This window comes from Ursus americanus, chromosome 1 (assembly GCF_024610735.1).
Source record: "Ursus americanus isolate L20-20 chromosome 1, mUrsAme1.1.p, whole genome shotgun sequence".
NCBI classification, from domain to species: Eukaryota; Metazoa; Chordata; class Mammalia; order Carnivora; family Ursidae; genus Ursus; species Ursus americanus.
Window position 1 is genome coordinate 34,980,483 of NC_142127.1, and position 27,008 is coordinate 35,007,490.

Below are 27,008 nucleotides of genomic sequence, written 5' to 3' on the forward strand. Positions count from 1 at the left end.
AGTCCGATTCCCCCTTTGTAGTCACAACCAAATACTCCAGTCAGCACCATACCTTCTTACTTTGCCTGTTAATTCAGAGGCACAAGGAGCCCAAAGCGGTCGGGTGGCAGTCTCAACTTCTAGTTCAGGACATTCACTGTGTCTCTTGATGAAAACATTTTCCCTCCTGGAACGAAGACCTCTGGGCCAGCAGAGCGTGAAGTCTTGGGAACAATAAGCAAAAATTGTGCTCATGGATCACTAGGGGTAAGTAATAGCGAGTGGTGCCACTTCCATTTCTATCTCTTGATTTCTGGACCTATGAATCTTAGCTGTGGGGGAAATAACACCATATATTGCAAGCTAATTCAGAGCATATACAACCTTCTAGTGAACCTTGCCCCAGCCCTGCAAAGTATCACCGCTTAGCTTCTGCTGGCTTTCAAAAGGTCATTCTGCTGTTCTATCAAAAGACCAGTGAATTTCATGAGCATGGGTCCATTCACACACACACACACACACACACACACACACACGTATTTTTTCCCTGCAGGGTAAGTTCTTTGATCAGAAGTAATGCTGTGTGGAATACCATGATGGTGAAGCAGGCCTTCTCTAAGTCCAGGGGTAGTAGTTCGGCAGAAGCATTGTGTGCAGGGAAGGCAAATCTGTATCTAGGATATTTATTCTAGTAAAGACAAAATGCTGCCCCTTGTATGACAGGTGATACTATCCACCTGAGTATTAAAATCCTCTTCTGCAGAGGGTGGGGGTGGGGGGAAAGTGGGGTGGATTTTTATGTAAAAAACAATTCCTTTGTTGCAGGAGGTAATAGTAATTGAGAGGAAATGACCTCCTGTTGGCCCAGGAGCTGAACCTGACAATCAGAGGCTTCTTACTCTCTGTTGTGCTCTGGAATGTAAGTTCTGCATACTGTCGCCACAGTGGGAACTGTTTTCAAGGATGAAGCCTTGAGAGAACAATGTGTTGTTGAGAGACCATCTGGAGGGTATATATGACTGAGGCCGGTTAAATCCTCTGTATAAACTTAAGATTCTGGGGAGCAAGGGCCAAGACTCACTTGTCTTGTGGTTGCCCAAGACAAGCCTTGTGAGTTCCTTCACTTACGAAACCTGCCACCTACCAATCTTGTCTGTCCCTTTCTTCAGTCTCTCACTGCCCTCCAGGTATGGGGTCAGTTTGCAAATCAACAATACTATCTCAGAAATTCATGGTTAGAGTGCAGGTTGTATGAAACAAAGTAAGAAAAAATAAGATGACAACCTAAAAAGATGTTAAAAAATAATGCTAAGCAAAATAAGTCTGTCAAAGACAAATGCCATATGATTTCACACATATGTGGAATTTAAGAAAGAAAACAAACAAGCAAAGGAAAAAAGAGAGAGAGACACAAACCGAGAGACTCTTAACTATGGAGAACAAACTGATGGTTGGGGGTGGGGGAAATAGGTGATAGGGAGTAGGGAGGGCACTAGTGATGAGCACTGGGTGACGTATGGAAATATTGGATCACTATATTGTACACCTGAAAATAATATAATACTGTATGTTAACAATACTGAAATTAAAATGATAAAAAACCCTTTATTTCTGTATTTGTACATTTTTACTATTACATTTTCATTTCAATTTACATAAATGTTTATACAGTAAAATCTACTTATCTTCTCCTTGGAGATATTGGTGATATCCTCTATTACCATTAAGCTCAGAAAATTGTTCTTTATCTAAATGTCAAATATTCTCATATATTTTTCTGCATTTTATTCGTTTAAATTTTTAAACTATCAAAAAAGTTTTTAATGTTTAAAATACTATAAATATATTTTAATGCGTTTTTAGTCTATTAAATGCAGAAGTGGTTATGACCAAATGGAATTTTTATTGCCTGCAAGCTTATACTCAGAAACAGGAGAATTTAACTGTTTCATTCATTTGGTATGAATGATAAGACTATACGTGACAGGACAGCCTTGACCTACAATCTCTGTGGCAAGAGGTCTGGGGAAGCCAAAGCACTACCTCCAGAGACCTCAGCTTAGCACGGTTGGGAGTTGGTCAATGACTTCCAGCTTCTCCAGTATTTGCCGCTACTTCTAACTCAGGACCAACTGGACCATCCAGAGGAAGCCAGATATGTTCCTCTAATCAAGCATGTTAGATGCCCTGCTTCTAACTAGCCTACCTCCTCCTACCATCAACTTCTAATCAGAACATGCCCGAAGCATTCTTTTTTTTTTTCCTTTTCACTATAAAACTTTCCCACTTCCTTGCCCACCTTTAGGGCTCTGGCCAATCCAAGCGATGGTAGCTGAGTCCCTTGCTACAGCAAACTCTGAATAAATAGCCTCTGTTTGTTCTCATTTTGGTGGTCTTCATTTATTTTCAATGGGGCATGTATCCTGAGCCTGGATGCTTTGTGAATTTTCTTTTTCTACCTTTGGAATTAGAATAATATATAAAATTATCATGGTATGTCATGTTGTACACTAGTCTTCTATCATTAGTTTTTGTTTTTGTTTTTTTGTTTTTGTTTTTAAGTAGGCTCCACACCCAGTGTGGGCCTTGAATTCACGACCCTGAGATCAAGAGTTGCATGTTCTACCGACTGAGCCAACCAGGCTCCCCCATCATCAGTTTTATGTGGAATTCTGTGATTACTACCCTTTCGTATAATCAGTCCTTTTTCATTGCCAGACTGTTTGCATGTTGTATCATATATTGCTCTTCTCTTCCTGTTTCTATTTTATTTTATTTTATTATTTTATTTTAAAGATTTATCTATTTGAGAAGAGAGAGAGAGACAGAGCAAGCACAAGAGAGCTTGGGGGGAGCCCAGAGGGAGAGAATCTCAAGCAGACTCCCTGCTGAGCACAGAGCCCCAGGCAACGCTTGATCTCAGGACCCCGTGGGATCATGACCTGAACTGAAACCAAGAGTCTGTCACTTACACAACTGAGCCCCCCAGGTGACCCTCATACTGTTTTTATATTTTATTTGAAAGTCAATGTCATTGTTTAGGTCTCAGTTGTCAGAATTCAATATCTTTTATCTTCTCTGTGATGGTTTCAACAATACATCTTTTACTTTCATATTCAGTTCTGTTTTTCTCCTCAGTTTGTTTGCCTTTATTCTACTCTAAGTAATGTAAATTCGATCCTGCCACTGTCTTTTGGGATTTCTCACACTCTTATTTCCTCACCCATCTTTCTTGTCTCTCTCCCCCCATTTAATTGTGTTTACATCTTACAAATGTCTGGACCATGTCCTTTACAATGCTTCTGAAGACAACAAACGAGAAGCTTCCAATTTTTTTTTTTTTCTGTTTACTTAAAGGTGTAGTTTTTAAACCATTGGTCTTAAAGCTAGGGAGATGGTATACATAAATGGTTAAGAAAGAGATAATCTTCAAGGTCAAATAATTAGCATATTAACCCTGACTTTTTCTGATTGTGTTGGGTTAGTCAAATCTCTTAATTCCTGTTTCTTAATTTTTCACCTGAAAGTAGGAATAATAATACTCATCTGTTTTGGGCCACTGTAAATTCTTCTTTCGAAGTTCAATAACAGGATGAGCATGAATCAAAATATTTTCCTCTATGTTTTTTGTGTTTGTGCCAGTGGTTCCCAAATTTCAGTGGGGATGGAAGTCACCTGGGGAGGTTGGTAATGGGCCCTGACTTTGGAGCCTGTAATTTGCTGTATTTGCATTTCTAACAAATTCCAAGTTGATGCTAATTCTGCTGGTCTTATGGTCCCAGGACCACTCTTGAGAACTTCAGAAGTATGTTTTTACGTTGTTTGGGGTTTTTTGTTTGTTTGTTTGTTTGTTTTGTTTACCAAAGATAAAGCACATCATGCATAACTCAAACCTCTGTTTCTCAATAAATTATCACCAATAACAAAGTTCATGAACTTTCTTCTGCCTGTTGATATACGATTTTAATTTTATCTTTAGTTCCAGTGCTCCTATTTCTTTTGGCTTTTTGGATATATTCATAGATATTTTAACAGGAAGTGTAGAGAACAAGCATTAAAGCTGGAAAATCTTGTTTCCCTATCGACTAGGGAATCCTATATTTCTGTACAAAATTTCACCATATGTAGAAAGTTAATTCATCTCTTCTGGTTGTAAATTCAATGTTACAAAATCCATGCCTGAGAGCCAGGTAATACTGTACTATTATAACTTAATACTGACAGATGGTAACCAAAGGTAATTTTTACTACTATTATCATTACTGATATTACCAATATCATTATTATTATTATTTGTCTAACATTTTATAGTTTATTGTATAGTAACAAGTGTGATTATAAGTGGGTCTCACACATGCAATCTCACTTAAATCTTCATCATAAATATGTCATTTTGGCTTTATTTTCCCCATTTTAGAAGTGAAATTACCTTTGCTAAAAAATGGCACATGACAAGGCCCAGCTTAAGCCCATGTTTTCTCATTCTAATTTCAGCGCACAGAACAGATAGTATCCTAGAAAGACTGGGTGAACCACTGAAAAATTAATTAACAAAATATGGCAACCTGTAAAATATTGGGGCACAGAACCTCTATTTACTACATCACACTTGACTCCTGTCTCCTGTAAGCTTTCATAGCAGAGAGCCTTTTACTATCTTCCCTTATTATATAAACCAATTTAACCTTGAATTTTGCATTTATGTTGGTGGGCCCTATAAAATTTGAAAACTATTGCTGAACAATTTGGCGTTCTTTCTATGACATTCAAAATGTCAGTTAAGATTCTGTGTGTGTGTGTATTTTTTATATGTTATTTATGTATGTATATATACTATGTATGTGTATATATATATTCATTTTCTTTTCCCTTTTCCTTCCTTCTTAAAAAGACCAGATTGCCTGCTCTGGTGGATTAGTCAAAGCAAAGGGGAATGATTGCAATTCATTAAATGGGTCTGAAATGTGTCTCCATTTCCCTTAATCTTCCTTGGAATTAGTTCAGTTTGTGTGGCAGAATGCCTTCTCCCCTTCCTTGCTGTGTTGATGTGGAAATGCTAGCGTGAGCATCTCCTCCTTTTTCTGAATTGAACGTTCTACTCTATAAACATTTCATTCTCATCCTCAGCATCACTCAGATAAAGATATTTTTTTTCTACCCAGAACACATTAACTGAAGGTGGAAGCTGGACTTTAATTTAGAAAAGGATAGCATTAAAGGTTGGATTTCTGTACTTGTTTTTACTCATAAATGGGATATTCAAGCTTTAATGGTATGTTTTGTGTCTTAAGCTTCTGGGATTTTTACTATTTAGCTTTTGAGATTGGATGAGGATATATGGTTTTATTTGCTAATGAAAGATTAATTTGGGTTGCTACGAGATCGATTTCATTCTGCTTTCTGAACGTGTTTTACTTCTCAGCTCCTGTAGGAAGTTGAAAACTGGATAGCATCCCTTCTCATAGTGAGTTGGCAAGTGTCTCTTAACTTGATATGGAGATATGCTAGCAGTTTTTAATTCACATCTCCTAAGCTGAAACTTCCTATTTTTGAGTTTCCTTTTCATTGTTAGTAATAACAGAGCAAGCCGGTCATTGGGATCCATTAATTATAATTTGAATTAAATGATTTAATTCACTTAAGTGATTGCAGACTCCCTTTTTGTATAGCCCACACCTCTCTTCTTTGGGAACTGCTCCTTGGAGTTTCATTTGTACCCTGCAGTATAGTCCAACTGACCATGACTCACTGATTAAGTTGGGTTCTGTTGGACTTCAAAATAACCTTGAAGAACTTGCTTATTGTTTTGGAAGCATTCAAATTAGCTGTTTGAAACACTGAAGCCTTTGTTTGCTGTTGTATATTTTCTAGATTACTTTCAAATATACAATTCAATGATTAAATCATGTTAAATTCACGTAAGTTAGGTAAAGATAATTTACATGTAAATGACTCCTGAATATTCAAGACCTGGTTATGCACAAGTGCAAATGGCATGATTAAAGGCTAAAATAAAGTAAATTTTATACTTGGCATTATATCTTGACCTCAGCAATGTGCAATAAACTTTTCCACCTTTTTCAGAAAGCCAATTATTCTCCTTGGACCTCATTAAATAGAAAAGCAATCTGAATAGTGATAAAATATGTAGTCTGTGAAGCCAGACTGGATTTTATTACTAGTTCTGCCACTTCCTAGCTTTGTTCCCTTGAACAGGTGACTTTAAGACCCTATAATTCAATTTCTCTAAAATGGGTATAATAACAATGTCTTACTTCACAAGATTCTTGTGACGTTTAACTGCATTAATGAACTACTTATTCTAGATTTTCTCAATTTTTTTCTTAATAAAAAAAGCTTAGAGTGGTACCTGGGTGGCTCAGTGGGTTAAGCATCTGCCTTTGGCTGAGGTCATGATCCCAAGGTCCTGGGATTGAGCCAGGCATCTGGCTCCCTGCTCAGTGGAGGTCTGCTTCTCCTTCTCCCTCTGTGCACTCTTTTTCTCTCTCTCTCTGTCTCTCTCTCAAATAAATAAATAAAATCTTTAAAAAAATAGCTTAGAATGAGGTTACAGTATATAAATATGCCACACATAAACTATGGAGTTTTATAGCTTTATTACAGCATAGATTTATCTGGGAACATGTCTGTTATTCAGAATTGTCTCATGATGACAATTTGGGTTTCACTTCAGTCTAGGTAACTTTGTCATTTTCATGAATGTGCCAGGCTTACATGAAACTCAATAATTGTATTGCCCTGACCGTATAGAGTCTCCTGATGCGTGTGCCAAGACCTTCATGAACGAAAGGGCAAAGCAACACTTTGGAAGAATTGAGCACCGTTGCAAAACTACTCAGGAATATAGCACATAGTATCTGGTGGCAGACCATTATCTCTGTTAGGAAGCTTGAAAACAGCATCACTGTGTCCCACAAGGTGTTAGAGCACATATGGTGAACTGTTCTTTATGAAGGCTACTAAGAGGTGATCTGCATTTGGGTCGAGACAAATTTGCCTCTGCATTCTCTGCCCTGCTCTGGTAAAACATCCACCTTTACCCTGAAAGGATTTTACTCTGGAGGAAAAAAAAAACAAAATAGAACTGTAACAGAGGGACAAAACAAAACACAAAAAACCCCAAAACTCTATTATATCAATTTGTGTCTCTCCAGTGGTTTTATTCAAGCCTCATTACATTTCATAGATGTGCATATTATGAATTTTTCACCTCTAACAGCCTTAGGATGTGATGGGTTGTTTATTAGAAATGAATTCATGATTATCTTTTTTCTTCCATTTAGATCCAGGACATAGCTATATGCTTTTTCAGCTTTTGGCTGGGCGAGGAGTTTCCAAGTTACTTGTCCTTGAGGCTAACCCAGAAGGTGAAGTGGAATGACCAGCTGGCAGAGGGATGACGGAGTATGAGTACAGTTAGCCCAACCTACAAAGGATACAAATCTAAACCTTTCCTGAGAAAGCTGTGCTTTCCATTGTGTGGAGCCCTGGGAGACCTTGCAGCTTTTTCCCTCTAGACTTTTATGGAAGTATCATTATATGTCAGAGACTATGTTAATTGGTCTGAGAGATTTCCAGGTGAATTGTGCATTCTGTCTTTTTAAAAGTGCTAATGGTTTAAGAGTAGATCTAGACTCACCAACTCTGAATGATAGTATGATGGGGGGGAAGTTATGTAGAACATGCGATTTGAAGGCAGAGCAAGGGGGAGAATAATTCTGCCGAGAGCTGAGGTTGCTCCTAGGGATAGGTTTTCAGAGAAGTTACTGAGCTGGATGTCGCAGAATAATTAATAGTTTTCTAGACAGAACATTGGGGTCAGGACATTGGAAGCAGCAGAAGAAACGTGTAGAACATGTGGACCTGCGTGGATTAAGAGGAAAGATAGCACGCTTGGAGAAAAGTGAGACACACAAACCAAACATTTCTAGACTGGGGGCTAGAAATGTGTGAAAGGATGGTAGTAGAAGAAAAGAAGCCAGGGAGGTGCACTGGGGTCTGGTCATGAAGAGCTGTGGATGAAAACCTGCTGAGCAGTTTGATTTTCCCAAGGGTAAAAGGGTGAAGTATTATTATGTTTTATTTGGAAGGATAACTCTGCCATTTGTGTCTCAAGGATTGAGAGAAACAAGGAGAATTTCCTGGATGGGAGTTCAAACCAGAAGAGATTAGAACACTCCTTGTGAGAGATGATGAAGAACTTGGCCCCTAGAGTTACGTAATACGGATCAAAGAGGAAATGAATTCGGGGATACTTTAGGAAATAGGAAAAGCAAATATGTCCTGCTGTATGGATAAGAGCTGGAAAGAGGCTGAGAATGAAATCTTGAAGCTTCAAGTGAGGTGGATAGCAATACAACAAATAATGGGGATGTAGGTGGAGGAAGAGGTAGTCCTAACACAGATGAGAATTTCAGTATTAGAATGTAAATTTTGAGAAGCTATTTGGTGACTCAGGAAGAGATAACTAATGACATTTGGAAATATGAGTTTGGCGCTCAGTAGTGAGCTCTGACGTGACTATGTCAATTCTTAGAAAGTCATTAAAGACATGGGAATGGATGAAATCAACCAAAGAGGCATGTAGATCAAGAAAAAAGAGAAGACTATGATCAGAATTATCTGATCTAGTCAGATGATTAGAAAAAAAAAAAAGAAAGAAAAGAAAAAGAAAATCATTCTCAGTTGAGATGCTTTTGAATGCAGTGAACAAAAAACCTGATTCAGACTGGTTTCATAGGGAGAGTATTTATCTCAAATGTTGCAATGAGTTTTCAACTTCAAACGCTTTCTCAGGCTTGGTTTTCTCATCAACACCAAATGGTTGCTTAGAAACAATTGAGGTTGCTCTGAGAAATAAACTGAGGGCTTCAGAGGGGAAGGGTGTGGGGGAATGGGATAAGCTGGTGATGGGTAGTAAGGAGGGCACGTATTGCATGGTGCACTGGGTGTTATATGCAATTAATGAATCATCGAACTTTACATCAGAAACCAGGGATGTACTGTATGGTGACTAACATAATATAATAAAAAATATTATTAAAAAAAAAAAGAAGCAATTGAGGTTGGGGCGTCTGGGTGGCTCAGTCGTTAGGCATCTGCCTTTGGCTCAGAGTGTGATCCTGGCATTCTGGGATCAAGCCCCACATCAGGCTCCTACACTGGGAGCCTGCTTCTTTCTCTCCCACTCCCCCTGCTTGTGTTCCCTCTCTTGCTAGCTGTCTCTCTCTGTGTCAAATAAATAAAATCTAAAAAAAAAAAAAAAAAGAAGCAATCGAGGTTATAGGGGGCTCAGGGAGAGGGAGAGAAGAAGAAAGAGAGAGAGAGAGGGAGGGAGAGAGTTCTTTCACTTAACAGTGAGAATAAAAACTGTTCCCTTCAGACTGATAGGACCAAGTAAAATATGTGCTCTTCTCTGGTCAAATAATAATCACTAGGGAAAGGCCATTGTGGTACAGGCTTGCCATTGTTGGCATGCGGTTTAAAATCATCATAACTGACTGAGAGAGGCTGGGCAAACATAGAGGTTCCCAATGCTTAGTCCAATATTTGTGGCCAATGGTTGCTGAGACAATTACCAATTCATCTTGTAGAGAGTAGAATGTTTTTATTTGAGCTCAGATTGGCTCAAAGACATAAAGAGTATTTTGTGTAAGAACATAAATGTCTATGTTTGAAAATGTATAAAGAGGGTGGGTTTTGATAATATCACTCAGTCGCTAGGTGCTAAGTGTCTCCAACTCTGGTTAATTGCCAAAGCACTTAAGTATCCATCGTCTCTTTACAGAGGGAGTTATTCAAACATCACCAACAGGCTTAAACCCATGCTAGTTCCCAAATCAAACCTTTCAGTGCACTGTTTATGCTTTGTTAGCCTCCCTCGCTTTTGTTAAGATGTTAGTATTTTATCCATCAGCATTATCGAGATCCCAAAGTGTAAGGCAGATTTCATTTTGGTATAGTTCTCACTTGGAACTTCATATCCTAATGGTGCCTGCTCAGTTCCTCATCATTCCTTGAACTGCAACTCCATTGCCTTCAGAGAGAGCCTCTTCTGGTATCTTCACCCGTGCCTCATGTTCCTAAGCCTCAACTTTCTTATGTCCGTTAGTTCATGGTTCAGCTCCTATTTTTGATCCTATTCTGTTCCAAAAGCGTGTAGTGTTCCTCTGTCTGCCATTCAGAGCTGGATTCCTTCAGAACTAGGAACCTAACTCCTATTATTTCAACTTGCCCTGGGTCTGGACAGTGAATAGAATTAACAAACAGGTCACCTGCTGTGTTGAATATTCTAGATTCCCGTTCCACCCTAGGGAGCAAGTTGAGGCTAAGCCTGCGCCCTCTCCAATACCTGAGATATCTGACAATAAAGACACTGCCCCGCCTCACAGATGAACCTTGAGAGAACACTTGTCACTGTCAGTTTCACTTCCTCCGAACCTTTAAAGAGATTGTTACATATTTCTATAGTCCAAAAAGTTTATGTATCATGGATTTTAAAGAAAACATTTGGTATGTATAAATGATTTTACACTCTTATTTATATACTTATTTATTTATAAGAATTAAACCAACTTTTAAATCAAAGCCAGAAAATACACTATAATAACTTTGGGGAGGAATTCAGACCTTACTTGCACTCAGCCTGTAATTTCTGTGGTTGAAAATAGAGTATTTATGCAATTTGCAGAGCCAACACAAATTCAGCTTAGCTTCTGCTGTTGATGAATCGTGACTATTGATATCTATCAGTTAAGTAATCTTAAAGCCAAGGCAAGTTACAAACGCTAGATCCCATCTAGAGGACATAAAGAAAAAGGTACCTTTCCCCAAACTATTTTGATCTTTCTAATCTGTCCATCTGAATTTATGTCACTAATTTGGTTACGGATTTATCTGTATTATTTTTTACCCAAGGTTGCAATAACCAGCTCTTCTGGGATTCTGATGCTATTGGAAGGCCACTTTTTGTAAAACATTTTAGAGAAATAATACACAAAATAGGGACATTGTTCATGCAATTGATTGTACTCCATATGTTCCTGTCTTTTAAGTCGGGTAGATGTCTGAAACTAAATCCTTTTAATGATTTTCCTCTTCTAGCTTCTTATCACGTACAGGGTGGTGGAAAAGAAACAAACACTTTAAAAATATACTACTCAGTAAGTTGGATATATATGAATATGTAGCCAAAACCAATTTAGAAAAGAACAAATAAGAATATCATTACACATGTTCAATTATGTATCCTTTGTTTCACGGGGCACACATCAGTTTTGTGGTTGAATTCTTTCCAGATTTTTTTTTTTTTTTTTTTTTTTGCACATGGCCTTCCTTGATTGAAATGGGTTTCACCATGTGCTCCTTCCTTTCCTTAAAGCTATGGGAACAAAGTGTTGCAACACCAAGCTTATTAACCTATCCCTCTTAGAGTCTTGTGGTTTGCTATCTGGGCATGCACTCTGCAAGTGTTTATTACAAATATATGGAGTATATAAGTATGTGTATATATTTTTACCTTTCAGATATATTGTTCATCATAATTAGAGGTGATTATATCATATTAAAATAAATAAAAGTGAAAATTGTTACATTTCTCGACCAGTGTTACAAGACATTGAATAAATGTTTATCTTTCTGACTTAGCAGACAAGATAATTCCCGTATTATTTTATTCTCATTTTAAAGATGTTGCAAATGGCATGAGTAAAGAAAATAGGGAAACTATAAAAAGTAATAAATAATTTTTGAGATGCTCTGAGAACTTAGCACTTTTTCATCCACTGTTGATGGATCTGGGAGATCTTAAATATGACTGTTCTCAATAAAACTCCTGACCCAAAAGGTGCATTTTAAAAATAGATTTAAATAATAGAAGATGGGAAATTTACATCATTTTATATCACATAGATCATTAGTTTGTTATTCACAGACATAATGTAAGAGAAAAATAAAATTAGAAGTTAGCACTGCAACCATGAATGGGAGGACAATCATATTTGTTATTAAAATGCAGAAGAGAAGTGTATACAATGTACTATGATTTGTAAAGAAGGCCTGATTAAGGGAGATGCCTCAAAATTACAAATTTCATATAACCAAGTAATGCACTGTGTTTCAGAAATCAGTGTTTGGTGCAGTAGATAACATACATAGATGATTGTGTCAGAGCCAAGAGAAAAGACGTCTTTGAATCAACTTCAACTTCACAGTATAACTCTATAGTTTCCTAACAATATTTTGTTTGGTTGCTGGACAATCTTCTGTAGTATTTCATTAGTGACTGCACGTAATTTATTTAAACACTTTAAATTGTATCTAATACTTTACTATTACAAACGATGCATCGATGTCATTTCACATATGTGAGAATATATATATTTCTGTAAATTTTTAGATATGGAATTGTTGCTGGATCAAAGGCATTCATCGTACTTCTGAACTCTCAGAAGTTTGTTTTGGAACAAATAAAGATATACAATTAATAATATCAGAGGGAATCTATGTGAAGAATCATTTGAAATTTCCCTCTTATAATGAGTATTGAATTACATGGAGAGAATTTCTCTATAGCAATACTATTTCATTGCGAAATGATGATGTCTCATTAACTTTCCCCCCTCAATTTTCCTCTTCTTAAACTTTTACTTTACACTTTTATTTCATAGGAGTATCTGATAGAATTTTGTGTTTGCGGTGGGGGAACAGGGCATAGAAAAGAAAGGTAAAACAACATGACAAATTGGCTATTGTATGTGATGCTTTGATGATAACATTAACTGCTTTTTTAAATTCCATTGGAATACAGAAACAATGAATTTTCCTCATGCTTGGCAGAATCATTCACCTGTATTAAGTGATTCCTTGAGCCTTGCTCATATCACTCCTAAAACAGCACTCTCATCCCAACGGTATGCTGTTCAAAGTAAGTACCAATTTTCAGCAGATCACAGTAATTAATGCTAGTTAATTAGTTTAAATGAAGGAAACACGTTGAGAGAAAAGTCAATATATCATTATTATTATTATCCAAGTAAACTTTAAAGTGCTGGGGCCATCAGAGAACCTGGAAGGACCTGAGTTCAATCACATATTAGGCCTTTCCGACTCGATTTCTCGTTATGCTTTCAAAGATTATTTTTAAGCTTTTAAAATGGGGTCTGGAGTAGCCCGGACCATAAGGTTGGTTTTCAATCCACTATCAAGGTATGACCACAGCTGGATCTCTATGAAGTGTCCCATGTGTTAACAAGGTCTCTCCACTCCCACTCTCATGGTTGTAACTCACCTAGATCTTGTCATTATTCATAACTGCATTACAACCTCAGCCCAGTATCTCCTCTTTCTGCTTTATTGCCTCTAAACCCCTTTCTGACCTTTAACAGTCTGTTTTTCTGATTCTTCCTCATCTCCCAGACTTCCAAGTACTTTATTGTCTCAGCTCAATGCCTTCTTTTATATCTTCACTCACTCCCTTCATGACCTCTTCTAGTCTCACTCTTTTCTCTCAAGGCCAGGCAGGAACCCACAGGACAGTATGTCAGAGCAAGTCAGGGAATTGCTCAGAACTCAGAAGCTGGGAATTAATTTTGGAGCGTGAGTTTAATTCCAGGCCTGTTGTGAGACCAAAAAATGCTCAGAAAGGAGATGGCAAAAGAAAAGAGAAACATTGACACTGGAGGAATTCCTGACTCAGACACAAAGCTTCCCTGACTCAGTATTTCAATGGAAGCAAATTATTGAAATCTTAGGGCATTATTCCAGGATATGAATAGTTTAAATGCATTAGGAGATAATGAATAGACTTAAGTAGAATGAAAGTGGTTCTAATAGTTTGCAAACAAAAGTTCTTTTTCTTTTCTATTCTTTCAACAAACCAAATAATTAGGAAGGCTCTTCCTCTATAGTTTTAGTCCTTAGAATTTCCAGTGTATGCTGTCGAAGACAAAGAAAAACATTGCAGATATTACCTCCATGAAGCCAGCTAGCTACATGGAGCAGGTGCTGAGTTCTGTGTAAGTTCTAAAATAATTTTTCACTTCAACACTGTAAACTTTTGTCATAGTTTCCTTTCTTTCCACTACCATGATAATAAAACAAAACCAACCCATATAAATTGTTACCATCTGGACACAAATAAGAACTAAGCCCTCCAGTTGCACCTCACTTTGCCCCTTCAAGGGTAATATACTTGTGTCCTTTCTAGTGAAGCATCTTGCCCTAATTCTTACGAAATTTTGACACATTGTACCGTTCCTTCCACTGCGGAAGAAGTTCTAGGTTCATCTAGGCATGATAATACCTATGCTCCCAAGGAATTCCTAGAATCTTAGAATTTTTCCTAGGAATACCAAAGTAGTACTAATCCCTATATGTCAAGTAGAAGAGTCTCCAAAAGGAATGCAGATTATCATCTTTTAATTTCATTTAATAAACTGAAGGGTTATACAGAAATGCATACATCCTTATTTTTAAGAAGATAGAGGAAAATGCAAATTAAATCACATTTTGCATCAGAAATTCTCCTCCCCTCAGATTTTGATGGGTAATTGCCTCTATTGGGTTTCTACAGTAAGTTTTCATTATTTAGAAAATTAAGATTTAACAGCCTGGAGAATCTACTGGTGTAAAGACTGGTTATAGCACATGATATTTCTATGCTTGAGCAAATATTTAAACTCTGTGCCTAAACAACCCATCTGTAAATGGGTTGTGAGGATTAAATAAGATAATTATCCCCAAATACTTTCAATAATGCCTTGCATATAAAAAGTTCTCCACGGTGGTAATCATCATCCCTGTCTTCATGATCGTAATTTTTATTACCATTGCATTACCAACTTTTGTAAAAAATAGATAAAATCTCACAAAAATGTTCATAATATATTAACTGGGAAAAACAAAAATATAGTACACTTAATGCTAATCTATAATACATGTTAGCCAGTGGGAAAGGATTACATAGCTATTTGCAATTGTGGAAATAAATATGTTACTATGATTTTTTCCCTAATAATAATGATGATGATGATAATACTATTTTTGAGACATATGGCTTTAATTTAAAAAAAAAAAGGTCTCTGCTTGTTTTAAAACCAATCTTCCTCTCCTGACAATTAGTCTAGCCCCACTTCACTTTCAATTTGTTCCGTGAAAACATGCAATGAAATTCCTCTAAGGGGATTTCTGGATCATCGTTACTGCTCTGATCCTGTAGTGATCATCCTCGGAAGATAGTTCAGTCCTCTGGTGGATGCTTCCAAATCACCGCATCCCAGGGCAGGGAGCTCCAATTGTTAGAAACTGTCTGCCTGCACTGAGCTCACATCTGTCTCCCAGGACGGGTCCTGATAGATTCCAGTTCTGCCTTCTGACGCTGTATCAGTAATTCTAGCATGTTTTCAGGAACACATCCCTTTACTCTTGTAATAGAGGATTAAAAATAAGCCTAATCAAATGACATGTCTATGGATGTACATGTCTATTTTACTCTGAATTTCAGTCTTAAGGAGATAATAGATCATTTACATAAAATGTTAGGGCTACTTTTAGTTCATTTTAGGATTCTAATTTTAATGTGATTTATAATATTAACCATTTAAATGAATTATTTAAGTGAATACTATTGGTAAAATACATCGCTCAGTTTTTAAATTGAATTTAAATTCAAAACTAAACTTAGATATTCAGTTGAAATATCGTTAAAAGCATTTCCTACTATTATGTATGATGTTCATATTAGGATATGTAATATAAGCTTCCAATTTATAGAAAATGAAGTTTTTGGTTATCTTCATTTTTGGATCTGTAAAAATATATTTAATTCTTTTTTTGAAAGGAGTAGTGCTTTTTGATACTGTAACCTTGCAAATGTCATCCCAGCAGGAGAATTTTTGGAGAGCTCTGGGTAATAGAAAACACAGCTTACTAATCATAGTTATCTTGCTGGCAGGGTTTTCTTTTACAAAAACTGTAATATACGGTTCCAAAGATTACTAAATTGCCAAAAGTGGTCATAAACATGGATCTGAAGTACTCTCCTCAATTTTGAGTATACTTTAACCTGATTTTTACTTTGGAATATCCTAAAACTGTAACACTATTTGAAGCTAAAATCTTATTCTTTAAATATAGTGTTCACCAGCAGGTTAGTGTATTTATCATTTTAAAAAAGAGGGTATTTTGTTTAGTTACCCATTTAAAAAAATTTTTTTTATTATATTATGTTAGTCACCATACAGTACATCCCTGGTTTCTGATGTAAAGTTCGATGATTCATTAGTTGCGTATAACACTCAGTGCACCATGCAATACGTGCCCTCCTTACTACCCATCACTAGCCTATCCCATTCCCCCACCCCCCTCCCCTCTGAAGCCCTCAGTTTGTTTCCCAGAGTCCATAGTCTCTCATGCTTCATTCCCCCTTCTGATTACCCCCCCTTTCTTTATCCCTTTCTTCCCCTACCAATCTTCCTAGTTCTTATGTTCCATGGATGAGAGAAATCATACGATAATTGTCTTTCTCTCCTTGACTTATTTCACTTAGCGTTATCTCCTCCAGTGCCGTCCATGTTGCAGCAAATGTTGAGAACTCGTTCTTTCTGATAAGCTGAGTAATATTCCATTGTATATATGGACCACAACTTCTTAATCCAGTCATCTGTTGAAGGGCATCTCGGTTCCTTCCACGATTTAGCTGTTGTGGACAATGCTGTTATGAACATTGGGGTGCATATGGCCCTTCTCTTCACTACATCTGTATCTTTGGGGTAAATACCCAGTAGTGCAATGGCTGGGTCATAGGGTAGTTCAATTTTTAACTTTTTAAGGGACCTCCACACTGTTTTCCAGAGTGGCTGTACCAACTTGCATTTCCATTTTTTAAATAGTTTTTCAACTTTAAAGTTAATGAATTAGGAGCACTTGAAAACTGGTACTCCTGCATGGTGATTTTACTTCTTGCTAAGATTCTGTGATCGTTAAGTCATATTTAGAGATTTCCTTAAACATATAAAGATGAAACTGAGTATAGAAAAGATAGAGTTCTCAAAGTATATTCTCTAACAGTATTTTAAAGTAAAGGGCTTTATTTTACAATTGAGGTGATGGAATGAAAGGTCATTATTGTTAGGGTTCTGCTAGAGTTACCAGGTGTGAAGTGTTTGTTTTCTCTAAGCTTTTTCTTTTCTTTTCTTTTCTTTTTTCTAATTTGCTCCTCTATTTAGAAGTTGGAAGAGTGACCAAATTAACCAGGAGACTTTTATGTGTTTTTGCAAAGCAACTAACGTTTTATTCAATAGACCATTGGATACAACCAGTATTTATTAAGTAGCTGCTTTGTGGTAAACTAGGCATTTCTATAATCCAATGGATGAATGTTATTATATCCATTATATAGAAACTAAGGTTAAAGAACAAGTCATATAATGTATTGGGGCTGCAATTTTAACATAAGTAGTTCCTAACTCTGTAGTTGTGACATTTCCCACTTTCCCATGCTGCTGCTACAATAACAAGATACCAGATAATAAAATTAGTTACATACAAAACCAGAGTTCACATGAAACATTCCTGGTATAAAACCTTTGGAATTACATATCTTGAAACATACTGAATCTGACACTCTTCTAAACAATTATTATGTAACATATAATGTGTGATGCTGTCACAAAATGTTTGCACATAGAATTAAGATTATCACAATAATTCTGTGAATTAGATAGAATGATTGTATACTGACCACCTAATTAATAAATAGGGAAATAGATACAAAGAAGGCTTAGGGTTATGAGTATAGAAAGGAAAGTGTAAGTTTTAAGAAACTCTCAGATCTTCTCCCTGCCCATCTTTCCTATTTAAAGACTAAAACATTCTACATAACCACCATTTGTCGTTAGAAATACAGATTGTAACTTTCTCCTCACTTTCCTTTCTCTGTCTCTCCAATTTCTCTCTCTCCCTCTCCCTCTCTCTCTCTCTCTCTCTCTCTCTCACACACACACACACACACACACACACACACACACACACACAGAGTGTTTTGACTTTGTAACTTGAATTCAGACATGGTACCACACTCTGTCAGTTTTGTGGTAAGCTCTGTAGAGGCTCTGTAGACCTTCTTCCTTAGGAGTTATTTAAACTATGAAGGATTATAGGGGTGCCTGAGTGGCTCAGTCATTAAGCGTCTGCCTTCGGCTCAGGGCGTGATCCCGGAGTTCTGGGATCGAGCCCCACGTCAGGCTCTTCGGCTGGGAGCCTGCTTCTTTCTCTCCCACTCCCCCTGCTTGTGTTCCCTCTCTCGCTGGCTGTCTCTCTCTGTCAAATAAATAAATAAAATCTTTAAAAAAAAACTATGAGGGATTATAGACAAATTTTATGTCCTTTTTGGTTGCTATTTCAAGCATTGATTTGTGTGACCACATGCTTTGAAAAATTCATCTTGATTTTCCTAAAGCAATATAAACTTAAAGAAGAAGTAGTTCACCATTGGCTACTTTTTATAGAAAATAAACAAAAAAATAAGTGCTGAGAGATGGTGTGTCTTGAGTGGTTACAATATTTTTCGATTGTTCTCTTTTTTAGTATGGTTCTAAATTTGGCCACCTCTGCCACAATGTGAAGCTGACATAATGTTTGACAGTGAAGGGCGTTTAGGCCAACAGAGCCAAGTGCCCTGAAACAAAATGGGATAACACTTTAAAAGGTTTCATTCTTCCACCTTCACAAGAAAACTGTGGGACGCAAAATGACAACTGTGCCTTAGGCATAACTTTTGAAATTTTTTTCTAAGAACTGTTCTGTTGGTTTTTTTTTTTTTTTTTGAATTTGCATTCTCAGCAAAATCTTGTCCTTGTAGACATGTCTGAGCAACCCAGTGTTTTACTTGGTTCATTTCTCTACAGTGTCTCTGTCTTCTAAATTCAAGTTTCAGTGTAGCTTATCTCTGGGCTAGTGAACTCAGATTCTCATTCAGGAATGTATGGAACTTCATATATTCTGATGCACTGGGCTCAGAGTGTAATTATAACAGAGTGTGATTTATAACATAAAATGATTCAGATTGCTTTGTTGACTTTTAAAATTACATTCAAGCAAACACTTGTTGTTCATCTTTGTTCCCTCATTCTTAATATTCTAGGAGAAGACCATTCTTTTGAGTTTGTTGGGTGAGGCAAGAGCTAGTTTTTTGAGTGTCAAGAAATGCAGGTAAATAGACTGGCAAAAGACAATGTTCAAACCACAACAGTGCACAGACATTTTTGTTGGTACTTTTTTGTCTATCGGAGAAAAAGAAAAGAATGACATTTTACATGTGGGTTTTAAGTATCAATTTTTCAATAGAGAAATTCTATTTATCTATTTTTCTAGTCTATCATCTCAACCTATCTCTCTGTCTGTCATTATCTATCTTGACAAATGAACAGGCATAGGTAGAAAGAGACATTTTCCTATTTTACAGGTAAGTGAAATAAAACCATTTATTACAGCTGAAGTTAATATTAAAAGGATACTAGCCAACCAGTTGTCTCACAGAAGAAAAGATAACCTAGTAAACAATTAACAAATAACAATTTTATAGTTAACGTACAAATTATGCCAGAATATATGGAGATGATCCATGTTCTACATGTGTTATCTTATTTAATATAAAAACTTTATGATAGGTACTACAGTTGTCCAGATTTTCAGATAGAACAACTGAAACTTAGATTAACTGCATTGCTTCTTTTTTTATGAACTGAATGTTTGCGACCCTCCAAAATTCATGTATCAAAGCCCAATCCCCAATGTGACAGTATTTGGAAGTAGGGCCTTTGGGAAATAATTAGGCTTAGGTGAAGTCATGAGTGTGAAGTGCTTTTGGTGAGATTAGTACCCTTGTAAGAAGAAGAGACAGGAGAGCTCTCTCTCTCTCTCTACCTTGAGGAAAGGCAATGTGAGGACAAAGCAAGAAGGCCGCCATCTGCAATCCAGGTAAAGAACCCTCACCTGACACCAAATCTGCTGGCACCTTGATCTTGGACTTGCAGTCTCCAGAACTGTGAGAAATATGTCTCTGTTGTTTAAGCCACCTAGTCTGTGGTACTTTGTATAGCAGTCTGAACTAAGACAAGGTTTAAATGCTAGTAGGTAGCAGATCTAGGACTCCAGATTTCACTGCCACATTCTAGAGTCTGTGCACTTAACTTTTAAAATATAAACTTGAATAAATAATGTTTTATCTTCCCATCACTATGGCTAACATGGTTTTGTTCCAGTTCCCAAAATAAGTAAAAGAGTGAAAAGGATGAATGAGAGAATCTGTTCAATAGACTTTCTTGCTTCTGTGTCATTTCTAGAAGACCCGTTGGTATATGGTACTTTTGTATTTAATTCAGAGATTTTGAGGGTCTTACAGCTTTTCTTCCTGGCTGCTACAGAATGGAACGTCTTTTCACTCCACTAGTTTACCAGACACAGACTCTTTATTTCTAGGAATGTGTAGTATCCCCTATTATAAATGCTACATATTAAATTGAGAATGAGCATAACAAGATGGTTGCTTTAGATTGAATGTGTGTGTCCCCCTCAAAATTCATATATTGAAATCCTAACCCCCAATGTGAGGATTTTTGGAGGTGGAGTCTTTGGGAGCTGATTAGGTCATGAGGGTGGCATCCCCATGATTGGTGTTAGTACTTTCATAAGGGGCCCAAGAAAGCTTCCCACCCCTTAGGCCACGTGGGGACACAGTGAGAAGACTTCCAGGAAGCAGGCTTTCACAAGACACTGAGTCAGCAGGTGCTTGATACTGGACTTTACAACCTCCAGAACTGTAAGAGATAAATTTCTGTCATTTATAAGCTACCCAGTTTATGGTACTCTGTTATAGCAGCCCAAATGGATTAAGACTGTGGCCTTGGATGGGGTGCCTGGGTGGCACAGCAGTTAAGCGTCTGCCTTCGGCTCAGGGCGTGATCCCGGCGTTATGGGATCGAGCCCCACATCAGGCTCCTCTGCTATGAGCCTGCTTCTTCCTCTCCCACTCCCCCTGCTTGTGTTCCCTCTCTCGCTGGCTGTCTCTATCTCTGTCGAATAAATAAATTAAAAAAAAATCTTAAAAAAACAAAAAAAGACTGTGGCCTTGGATAAAAATGTAGCTATTATGATTGTCAGAGAGGATGAAACACAGGTATTAAATCAGATGCAATTATTTTCATTGTAGTCAGAGTCATATTAAGTAAATTAACCAATTAATATTTTAGAATGTTGGTAGATTTATATTCTTGTTTGGGACACATTCAGTTTGAGTATACATTCATTTGTCGCTCATTAGGTTAACAAATATTTAATGAGCTCCTACGACATTCAATACGTTGCATTCATCAAATAAGAAAGCAAATGTGAACACTGAATTTAAGAGAAAAACTTAGGAAATATTAATGTCATGAGTTTTGCAAATAAGTAATCTTTTGACTGTCTTGGCAAAATGAGACAAAGATTATAAATAATGAGAAAATAAATTCTGGAAAATTCAATGTCTTTATTTTGGTCATGTAGAAACAGTCCTTTTCACATAAACTTTTATTAGCTCTGCTATAGTGCAAAATGTGTATTTGATCTGAATTTCAAGTTAATCCACCTTCTCATGAATATTAATGTGAATATTGCTGAAAAATTGCCAAGACGGGCAACAGTGGGAAAAAAAGAAAAGAAGTTACTAGCTTGAATAAATCTTAGATTTACTAACAGAATAAATCCAATCAAGGAGGAGAAGTTGGACTCTTCGAGTTGTAGTATAAGATTTCAAGGTTTCAAGCTCACCAACTAATGGAAGAAGAGACAAGGAGATGGTCCGAAAATTTTTTACAGTGCAATAAAATACCAGAGGTTTTATTGGAGCCTTTAGTCTCAATGGTCTAACAGATTAATCAGGAGTCAATAATGGCACATACCTTTTAAGCAGACAATAGAGATATGAACTGTGAAGATGGGGTAGGAATTTGGGGCTTGTTAATCAGATAACCCTCTGTATTTAGCCCCATATTCTCTAAAGATTTCTATAATGAGAAAGAACTAGTGGAGGGTCAATCCAAGATCAAGGTACTAGCAATCCATTCTAATCCTGTAAAAATTACACAACATGGAACTAAAAACAAGCTCTGGGGATCACAGATCTGTTTATGGCTATAGTCCCTTTGGTTTACTTCTGCTTCTGATCGTCCTTTGCTTTATTCCATGTATGACCGAATGCTGAACTATCTCTAATAAGGATGTCTCCTCTCCCTTTCTCTGGTTAAGCTACTTTAGCAGAACAATTTCTTTGCAGTTACATACATATGTATGTACCTCCAAAGCAATATATATTATTTCTAAGTGTGGATTTGTTTATTTTGCATAACAAACGTTGTCACTTTGGTATCTTAGAAATCTATTTTAATATCTAGAAATCTATTTCATTCTTGGATAATTTAGCCTTTCATATCCTGATGGAGATTTAGTGAGGAAATTTGATTCTAACATTTACTCTTTCAAAAAGGCTGCTCTGAACACCCTTATACATTCTTCTTTGTGGTTATACATGTCTGTTTTTTTCTAAGATAAATATACAGAAGCCAAATTGCTATAATATTTATTAATTATTAATTAAGGTAGACATTGTGAAATTGAGTATCCTCAATTTACACTCACATCAGCCATGTTTGGGAGTACCGGTTTCTCCATACTTTCACCAAAATGTAACAACCTTTTTCTTTCCTTGGTGGGGGCAGGGGAGGGGTAATATTATTTTTGCTTTAATTTGCATTTCCATGGGCATGTTAAGTAGCTTATCATTTGTTCACTTTCTGATTTCAAGACTGAATTTAAAAGGGAGTCTTGACTCCCTACACCTAATTTATAAAAATGAATAAAAAGAAAATAAATACTTAAAGAGCTGAGCTAGAAAACAAGAAGGGGAATTGCTTGGCAGACAAGACTCTGAGAAATCCCAACAAGAATTAATCCTTTCTACTCAGCTTCCTTTCCCCAGGATATTGCTTGAGTCTACATTCTGGCATCAGCTTAGTTCTTCTCACCATGGTTGAACAGTTTTATGTCCATCTGCCCCTGCTAGTTCATAAGCAGGACATCAAAAACCATGTTTGGTTTTTCTTGATCTGCCAAATATTCAATAGAACTCTGCCCATTTTAGACATGCAATAGATGTGTGTTGAATACTATAACATCGAGATTAGGATGATATCTTTCAAACTGGATGTACTAGTTTTATAGGTCTCTGAATTATCTTCCCAAAGCCTATTAAGTTGTTGTAATTCAAAAACAAAGCTGGTGTTCTCCAAGAGACCATACAAGGTCATAGGGGCATACCTTAGAGATTTTGTGGGTTTGGTTCCAGACCATCGCAATAAAGTTAATATTGCGATAAAGCAAATCAAATGAATTTTTTGGTTTCCCAGTGCATAAAAAAGTTAAATTCACACTATACTATAGTCTATTCAGTACGCAATAGTATTATGTTTAAAAAACAATGTGAATACCTTAATTAAAAATTACTTTATTGTTAAAAACATGCTAACCATCAGCTGCACTTTCAGTAAGTTTTAATCACTGATCGCAGATCACCATAATAAATATGATAATGAAAAAGTTGAAATATTGTAAGAATTATCAAATGTGGCACAGACACAAAGTGAGCAGATGCTGTTGCAAAAATGGTGCTGATAAACTTGCTGGATGCAAGGTTGTCACAAAACTTCAATTCATAAAAAATGCAATAAAATGGAGTAAAGTGAAGCTTTATAAAATGACGTATGCCTATCTTATTTTGCTCCATAGTATTGAAATAGTATGTTTCTGAGCATGTAATTCTCCAGAGGAAAAAACAATAAAAAATAGTTCTGTTTCAAATAATCTCTGTACATTCATATTTTCATGAGCAAAAATTGCTGATAGAATCGGAATGTCCCACGTAATGCTAAGTTATGGCAGGAATACCTGGAGAGCTTCCAGAGGACCTTTCTACCGTAGGTATTTCCAATGAATATTTCTCAAAATACCGTAAAACACACACACACTGCAACTGAGACAGGATGAGTCTTTTTATTAAAAGAAAGATGTGTTGAGGTGACTAGCTGTACGGAGATATATCTTGAAGAATTATTATCAAGTATTTCCATTGCTGCTTATGGTCCTTAAGCTGTGACCTAAAAATAAATTGCTCATTTATCAATAATAGTCCATTTAAAACATAACTAATAATGTTGACCTAAAGGGCTTATTAACATATCACACAAGACATTGTTTATTTTAAAAGTTATTTTACAAGCATGAAAAGACAGAAAAGGAAGTTTCCAGTCCAAAGAAACATATTTTCAGCACCATAATTATTGTCATTTACAGTGCTCTAAAGCTTTAATCCAGGGGAAACTCATCAGTGGAATATGACTCAGTTTGATCTGAAAGTCCTTGAGAGGAGGAGAGATATCTGCAGATGGGTGCTCATCTGCAGCTCGTAATTACAGTATATGTTCACACTCTAATAAACCTAAAAATATATGAAGACCAATATAGCCAGTCCTCTGAATAAGCAATAACTAATGAACATCTGGATATGGCTACATGCCTTATAATTGAGTAGATAATTTTCAAATCAGTCAATGAAGTGGAGGCTGTTAATTTCTTGGTTTAAGTACTCCAGTACTACCTAGGCATTGAAAAATCTGTAGCGTTATTTGAAACATTTATTTGTACAAGTTATAATATGATATAGTTCTAAAGAAGACTGGATGAAAATGTACTTCTTGGAAATAGACAACCACGTGGTTTTGTGAGCAACTGGGAACATGGATAAAATAATTCTAGGAAAAGCAGCCTAGTTGGAAAATAAGTAAGTTCTGTTCATATACTTCTTGTAAGCATAGCTGAACCATAAGAGAAAAGCATTTCAGAAAAAAGATTCAGAAAGGGCCAACTAGTATTAGCGTCAATTCCAAAGAGACCTTGTTTTCTGTCGTCTTTCTGTTTCAGGTACACCTGTCATTTTTGTGGCCTGTGCAGAAAATGGATTGCTAAACTCACTCACAGGGAAACATGACATTCTATAAGGTAATGGTATTCCAAATTTGCTATTTTAGCTTGACGTTCTGGACTCCTGGCTTCCGGAGTCTCCTTCAAGCAGAGTAGTTCTGTTTTTACTTGTTTTGTTTTTCCAAATGTCACTAGTGCTTATTTTAATAAGGCATTTTGCTACCAAAGAGAAAGGCTTGAAACCTACTCTTGTAAAAATATTTCTGTTGTAAAGAAGACAAATCAATGCTTGACTTCAGCAGATAAATTATTCAGTGTGAAGTCCTAGAAAATAACACAACAGGCTTAAGAGTAGGTATTGTTCGAAGGAAGTTTTTCTTGGTACTTACCTACAAATGTTGCATTGGAGACAACCTTTTTAACCTACAGGATATATTAGGGTTGCTCTTGCATAAAGAAAAGATGCATAAACTAAAATAATAATAAAAATAATAATTTTGGATTTTGATATGACTTCCACATTCCTGGTTTCCAAAAATCCAGAACTACCCCTTCACCTCAATTTTGGATTAAAAAAAGAGAAGGTGAAGGAATAAGAGACAAAGCCTTCTTTTTATTCAGCTGTTAAGTACTCAGTTAAGCATTTAATAGGCATTATCTGATTTAATCCTTACAACAATTTGTTTAGTAGTTAAAAATAGTACGTACTGATGTGGGAAACAAAGACAAAAGAAAAAATTAAATGTCCTTACTGCATACAGCCCATTAACAAGTCCTTGAAACAGGTAGAGTGACCTTCCTTTAAGAGCTCAGCTGTCTGGATGTTGACATTTTGCTAAGGGTAAAAGGCAGTCTTATCCTGACCCCCCAGGATCCTGTGAGTCTACTTTAATGTATAGAAATTCTTTTGGAAACTTCTTTTATCTCTACCCCCCAAGATATATGTTAGCAAATCCTCCAAGCTTATGACCCACTGATACACATCTAAAGGGTCTCATGACTGAGTTTTTGTTACACAATAATAAATGGCCTTTTCCTAACAATGACTAGCCCCCTCAAGGTCCCCGAAACCTTGCTTCCCAAAATATGTTGGAGGCTTGTGCTCTCCCTAACCCCCTCCCAACCTGCAAGTATATAGTGGGCCACTCCTCACCACCCCAGTGCAGCCCTTTCTGCCCACGGTCCTGTTCTGTGTTTTAATAAAACCACCTGTTTGCACTGAAGATGTCTCAAGAATTCTTTCCTGGCTGTCATCTCCGAACCCCAACCATTTCCTACATCAGGTACTATTTTTATTCTTATTTAATACGAGAAATTTGGTCTGGACAACTAGATCCTTCAAAACCTGTGACCAATACCATTCTTGATCCCAAAGTCACTTCTTTTTCTCTCATTATCTCTATAAGAAAATGCTACTTAGAGAACTAAGGGTGTAGTGTTGTGTTAGTAAACGAGCCCTGATCTCTTTCCTGTTCATATATTTTGGGGGGACTGTGAATAGCAGCAAAAATCAATGTGGTATATTTCAGTAAACTCAAAACTGAAGTAACTGTTCCTTTAGAGATACAAATATGATTACGAAAAAAATTTTGAACTAACTAGGTGGTCAATGCTTATGCTTTTTCCCGAGTAGACAACGCTCACTGATCATTTATTTTAGTGTAATAGAGGATGCCAAAGGCCTTTTCCTTCAAAAATTGTAAAAGCTCCTCTATCTTGTACTTTAGGAGTTGGGTTATTATCAATTTGAATTTATGCATTATTATTAACATATTTTCTAGTATTCCAACTAGTTGATAACAAATAAAAATATTTGGTTCTATTTCTTTAGAAATAGGTATTTTGTCTGTTTGTTTGTTTGTTTTTGCCTCCACAAGATGTTGTCATCATTTGGTTCTTTACAACAGATTTTTCCCCCTATTCCCAATTTGATAAATTTATTTTGGATGTTATTTTATTTTATTTTTTATTTTTAGAGACAGAGCAAGTATGAACAG